The sequence below is a fragment of the Zea mays genome, chromosome 5 (genome assembly GCF_902167145.1).
Source record: "Zea mays cultivar B73 chromosome 5, Zm-B73-REFERENCE-NAM-5.0, whole genome shotgun sequence".
NCBI lineage: Eukaryota > Viridiplantae > Streptophyta > Magnoliopsida > Poales > Poaceae > Zea > Zea mays.
In genome coordinates, this window is record NC_050100.1 from 123,747,509 (window position 1) to 123,753,306 (window position 5,798).

Consider the following 5,798-nt stretch of genomic DNA (forward strand, 5'->3'; position numbering starts at 1 on the left):
GTGCGCTCGAACACATATATACTGCGAAGCCAAGATGGGTGGCATGCTATGTTCGGTATGGCCAAGCATCGCGGCGAGATGTTGGTGTCCTTTGCTTTCTTTAGGGCTTCCATCATTTGGTTGCCCGTTGAACTCTCCCCGATTCGAGCGTGCGGCACTGAACGATTACCGGTCTGCTCTGCTGCTCTGTATTACTCTGTATTATTGTTCCAGCACCGTGTAGCACGTGAATGCCAATAAACCGTTCAACGTCCTGTCCTGCTCTCGAACATGTGAAAGGATTAGTTAAAATCTTTACTATTCTATAAGACGGTAGTGTAGACGTCCACATCTGCCATGGTGCACGGTTCTGCCACCGTCTCCACACGCACGCCGACATCCTCTCCGTGACGCACGCCGACCTCTCCTTCGCCCCACCCTCCTCCCCACGCCATCGGCGCCGCAATCATCGGATCCGCCCCAGCCGCGCCCCATTCCATCCTACCATGCCCCTGCCCGCGTCTACCTCATCATCCCCGCCCACCCCCGAACCCCGCGCCCCTCCCGAGCTCCGCCGCGTCATCCCCTCATTTCCCCCAGAACCCCGTCGATCCGTATGCGAGGAGGAGGACGACAGCCCCGAGCCCGTTCTCATCTGCTTGGGAACCCTAGCCGTCGCAGGCTCCGTCCGCAACTGCACCCTCCTGTCAGTGCTCCGCCTCCACCCCATCTCCACTGCCCTCCCAGTTCTTGATTTCTTTCCCCTTCGGTAGGGTAGCTTCTCGGAAGTGGCAGCGGCGGATGTGGAGGAGGGGGCACTGGCTGGGGAAAGCTCAGACGGCGGGTGAAGCTTCGGGGGCCTGGTGAGTATGTTCGCGTCGCGGTCGGAGTCGGTCCTGGGAGGCTATCGCCGCGATCTCGAGGACCTCGGCTCGGGGCTCTGCCTCGAGACGGCCGCGCTCTGGGCCGCCGCCGCCCGCGCTGCCTCAGCGCTACCTGACGCGCTGGAGGTCGGCGTGTCTGTCATCTCTAACAGGCTTGAGTCCGTCGGCCAGGTCGTTGATGACCTCTGTGCCGCCACCGCTGGGCTCCTCTCGCATGCCAACAAGGCCCTCCGGTCCGCTGAAGCTAACGGTGTTGATGGTGACCGTGCCGCCAGCCCCTCCGACGACTCTGCTTCCAGTGCGTCCTAGCGCTTCCTTGCCGACCAAGAAGTATACCAGGTTTGAGGCCCAGGTCTTGGCGTTGCGTGCGGACCCTGCCACGTTCACCGTGGAGCCTGAAGATTCTGAGGGCTTTGGTAAATGGAGTGCCTTGTTCTCAATTGACGAGATGAAGGAACAGATAGAGACGGTGCTCCATGAAAGCCCTGAATTGGAGAGCTTTGTGGAGAGGCTTGTGCCGTCAGTTGTGGATTTTACTCTTCTGCACGTTAGTTTTCAACCCTTAAGCCTTTCAGAAATCCATCTGAAATACTAATTTTGAGATTTAAGTGACATTTAAATTAGTATATTACTCTTCTGAAATCCATCTAAAAATTAGTATATTGCTCTTCTGCACGTGAGTAACATTTAAGTGATGGATTCGATTTGACTAATTTTCTTGTCAAAACTTAGCATAGATGTATACCGCTCTCGCTTTTGTTACAATTTAACAATTATTGTCTCTATCAGTCAACCCGGTCATGCCTGCAAGTGTTGGTGCATCAACTCAATACTGTGCTACCTTTTTTGCTTATCGGACCAGGTTAGGTTTCTGAGTGGATGACAGCTTTGTCCTCATACAATATTAGTATCAGCATTCTAATGCACCAAGTAATGTCGTGGTGGCATGGAAGCTTGTGTAATGCCTATCACAATATAATCTTTGGCTTATTTTTTAATGATAGCCAAAGGAAGAAGTGCCAGCCATCACATACCTGCACTAACCAAGCAAACATGCATTATCGACAGGATTCCAGCGTATTGCTCGAGTGATCTTAGCTAGGAAACCATTGTTTTGCAAATAAAATTTCTGCCCTAACTGATGGTAACGCACAACTCATGCAATCATTGGGAAGATGCTAATCTTGCATCATTATTGCAGTGACATCATTACTGCGGTTGCTGCTATTTGATCTCATACCAATACCAGATACCGTGTTGCCTAGGAAAAGCACATTCTGGGCCAATTCTCGTAGGGCAGGCTTTCGTCGTTCTTCAAAGACCATATCCTACAGTCATGTCTTCTCTCAGAAATTATTGGCAATGGCAGCTGAAATGCAGATGGCTGCTTCTTTTTGAAGCGCCAACCTGCCAGCACAACAAACTGCTTCTTCGCGTTTTGTTTCTGAATAAACTGGAGCTTCTTTTTGTAGCTGGTATTTCTTTGTTGTCGATAAGGTATTTCTTTACACCAGTTTTAGGTATCTACAGTGAAGTCTACCATCCTTGAGGTTGGAAACATCGAACTATTTGAACTGAATGAGGTACGTGCCTTGATCACCTTCTTCTCTCACCTATTTATCTGCCATACCTAATCACTGAATCATCCATGCTTAGGTCCTCGCCTCTTAGTTTTTCTACTACTGCAGTAAGTTGGGTTGGATCGTTCCAAAGTAAATGTAAATGGAGGCGCGATTGCCATAGGACACCCTCTGGGTGCAACAGGTAATGGAACGTCTACTTTAATGCAAGATTATCCGCTATACTCCAGGAATCCAGCCTTACCTCTTAGTGGCACAAGCGACACCGTCTGTCAGGTAACACAATAACATGTCAGCCATTCTAGATATGTTGCCCTACCTGTTTACCTAATTACCATTTTAGTAGGTCATTTTTATACTACAATATACTCCTAGGTAACTTCTGAAATTTTGTTGCTTAGTGTAGCAGATTTCCAGGGTTACCTTACCTTTTTTGTCCTTTTTATCTGATACTAATAATGTATCATCCAATGCAGGTAATTTCAAGCTTTTTGAGGATCATGCTTTTCTTCTGTATTTTATCTTCAGCTGTCCTTGTAAGGGTTGTGTCAATGGTAGTGGTGAATTATCTAGAAGCAATAAAGCAACAGATTTAAAATGCCAGTTATAGAGTTAGGCTTAGTTTTAGTTAAAATATTAGTGGTGAATTATCTAGGCATACATCCAGTCCACACCCTCAACCTACCGAGTTAGGCTCAGTTTCAGTTAAACAGCGTCTCGGTTTCTTGTGCCTACTGGTGGCTTTTCTTAAAATTATATCAATGACATCTTAGGTTTTGAAAGGTGGTGCAGTTGTCATGACTCTTAGAGATCATAGTATTACTTCTAATGGGGATATCAATGAAAGCAAAGTTTCTTATTTGTTATTATTATATTCTTGTTGGTGCAGCCTAAAAATGAAAAGCCAATTACTGAAAGCGGAGATGAAATCTCTTATGAAGGAGCAAAGGCAAAACATCCAATATCTTTATTATTGGGACTACGAAGGAGATCAACGTAAGTTCAGTTTGGTCCATTTCATCTATTTTCCTTTCTTATGGTATGGAGTCAACAAATGGAATTAAATAGAGCCCATGTTAAGTTTGGACCAAGTCATGGTTTAGCAAGCTAAGCGAGAAGGTGAAGGAGCAACAAGAGAAGGTGATCAAGTTTCTTTGCAATTATTTTGATATAGATATTATACTGCACTGTACCATTGGTAATCTTTGTATACAAGCAGTTTTGTACTATTGATGAAGGAATCGTTTGCAACAAGGTGTCAACAGGGTCGAATTTGCCTAATTTGGGCGCCGCCTGGGTCGGTCTATGGATCTGCGCAGCCACCGACTATCGCTTCATCGAGCACGCCCCATGCGTTCTTCAAGAGCTACATTCGCTCGATCTTTTCAAACAATGTCATGGTTTAGTTATTTCCCTCCTTTCTATTTACACAGAAGGCTTTTGTTTGTGCTAGAGAGTGATAGACAAGGTCGATAATTGTATGGTTTAATTTCTTTCCATTTTTTATCCAATATTTTTTTACTTGGGAACTTATGGTGAACTTTCGACTTGGTGCAATCGTAGGTTCAAATAGGCATATCTCTGAACACCTTGGGCTCTCTAGGCTATGAGATGGATCATGGATGGAGACGGAGAATAGCAGTGTGTCATTCTAAACTGGGTGATCAGCCGAAAAGATCCCATGGATAATCATTAACGATTATATGGTAAGTAATTAGCAATTCAGCTTGTCTGCATTTATTTTTTTTCCCAATGAAACTAATCACACTTTGGATTAGCTTGATCAAACGAGAGGTACTATCATATCCAGCCAGGTTGTTTCTAATTTAACAGAGGGAGGGAACCAACAAAGGCACTCCATGGGGGGAATGGTTGTGGCCAGATTTGTTAATGGTGTTGCGGATATAAGCGTCGTGTGGCATCTGTCGCGACCAAGCATTACGAGACAGTCTCCTCTAGCGCTTTGCACTACTCCTATCAAGGTCAGCATATACCCAGTACCCTGTTTTGTTTAACTTGACTTTGGGTACCATAGCACTCTAGATTTTTAGTTCGTGTGTTATACCTTGTAACTATTCTCTCTCTATTCATAAGAATGATTGATGAGGTTGGTGCCAATTTTCATCCTTCAAGAGTTTTAATAAGTGAAGAAGGTATCATAATGTATGAGATATAAGGTTATTTGATATACTATGCTACTCCCTGTTTTAGTGCTCAATAACACTAGGACAGTCAAGTGAGCTGGAGAAATTGGTTGTCTCAAGGTATTTCATTTCAGGCCTAAAATTGGTGTATGCATATGATGAATGAAATCTACATGAGCATTTCATTCATCATCTTTGCTACTCCATAAGGTATCTTCATCTATTAACTAACAGCCTCTCATAATTATATCTACACTTACTGTATGCTGCACCCAATGGATTCATTGCTGCACACTCCAGTCCAAAGGCTTCTACCAATCCTTTGAACATAAGCTTGACGACGGAAGGTGGAAGCGTGTTTCCTATCAATGATCCAATAATTACCATTACGGACACTGTATCTGTAAGATACAACTGTCACTCTACTCTATTTGGTTATATCGCTATCCATGTAGATGATTTTGTTAATCTGCAACTACCTCTCTCTCTCTCAGAATCCCATGGCATATTGCTTGGCTGCTATGAAGAGCGAAGGTGTTAACTTAATAAGGGGTAAGCGCTTCTACATTCAAACTCTTCAACCTTGTGTTTCAACTAAACTCTTGAACATTCTTACCTTGGCTGGTCATTTTATATGTAGAGAATTTTATGTCTGGGCTGAAGGTCGTGTTTGATCGAGAGAGAGGAAGGTCTTGGGCTGGAAAAACTTTGATTGTAAGCACCATCATATCCATCTAGACGTTTTTTACAGATTAAATTTACAAGAGCTTCAAACTAGAGCAATGTTGTTACATGTTGTGGCTACTGACATGCCATGCCAGGTTACAGCGTGGGCAACTCAAGAAGCAACCTTCCAGTGAACTCAAATCCTTCTTGTGTTCCCCCTAGACCTGCCTTGGGACCGAACAGCTACACTCGTGAAGCTACCAAGGGCGCCTCGCCGAATGGCACCCAAGTCAATGTCTTGCAACCTTCTGCAAGTTTTTCGCCGAAGCTGCATTGCAACAGAAACGTCCTCGTCGCCGCTGCTCTGTTGTTCCTCCTAATCCTTTGATCACCTCAACTCCCCATGACAATCTTTTCAAAAACCAAATCAACAGATATGATATATTTTAGTTAAAACTTGGTTTACCCTGTATTGAGTTACATATAGTGCGATAGTATCACATTCTTTTGGCTTGTGTCTACAGTTCCAGTAGGAGTTAGGATAG

General features: G+C 44.7%; 1 non-coding gene across 1 annotated transcript; it reads left to right on the top strand.

Annotated features, from left to right (window-relative positions):
- The first annotated feature begins 5,159 nt into the window (after positions 1-5,159).
- LOC103626844 (uncharacterized) lies at positions 5,160-5,587 on the top strand. Its single transcript, XR_002262055.1, has 2 exons — positions 5,160-5,301; positions 5,409-5,587. It is a non-coding gene; the product is annotated as an uncharacterized protein (transcript).
- The last annotated feature ends 211 nt before the right edge of the window (positions 5,588-5,798 follow it).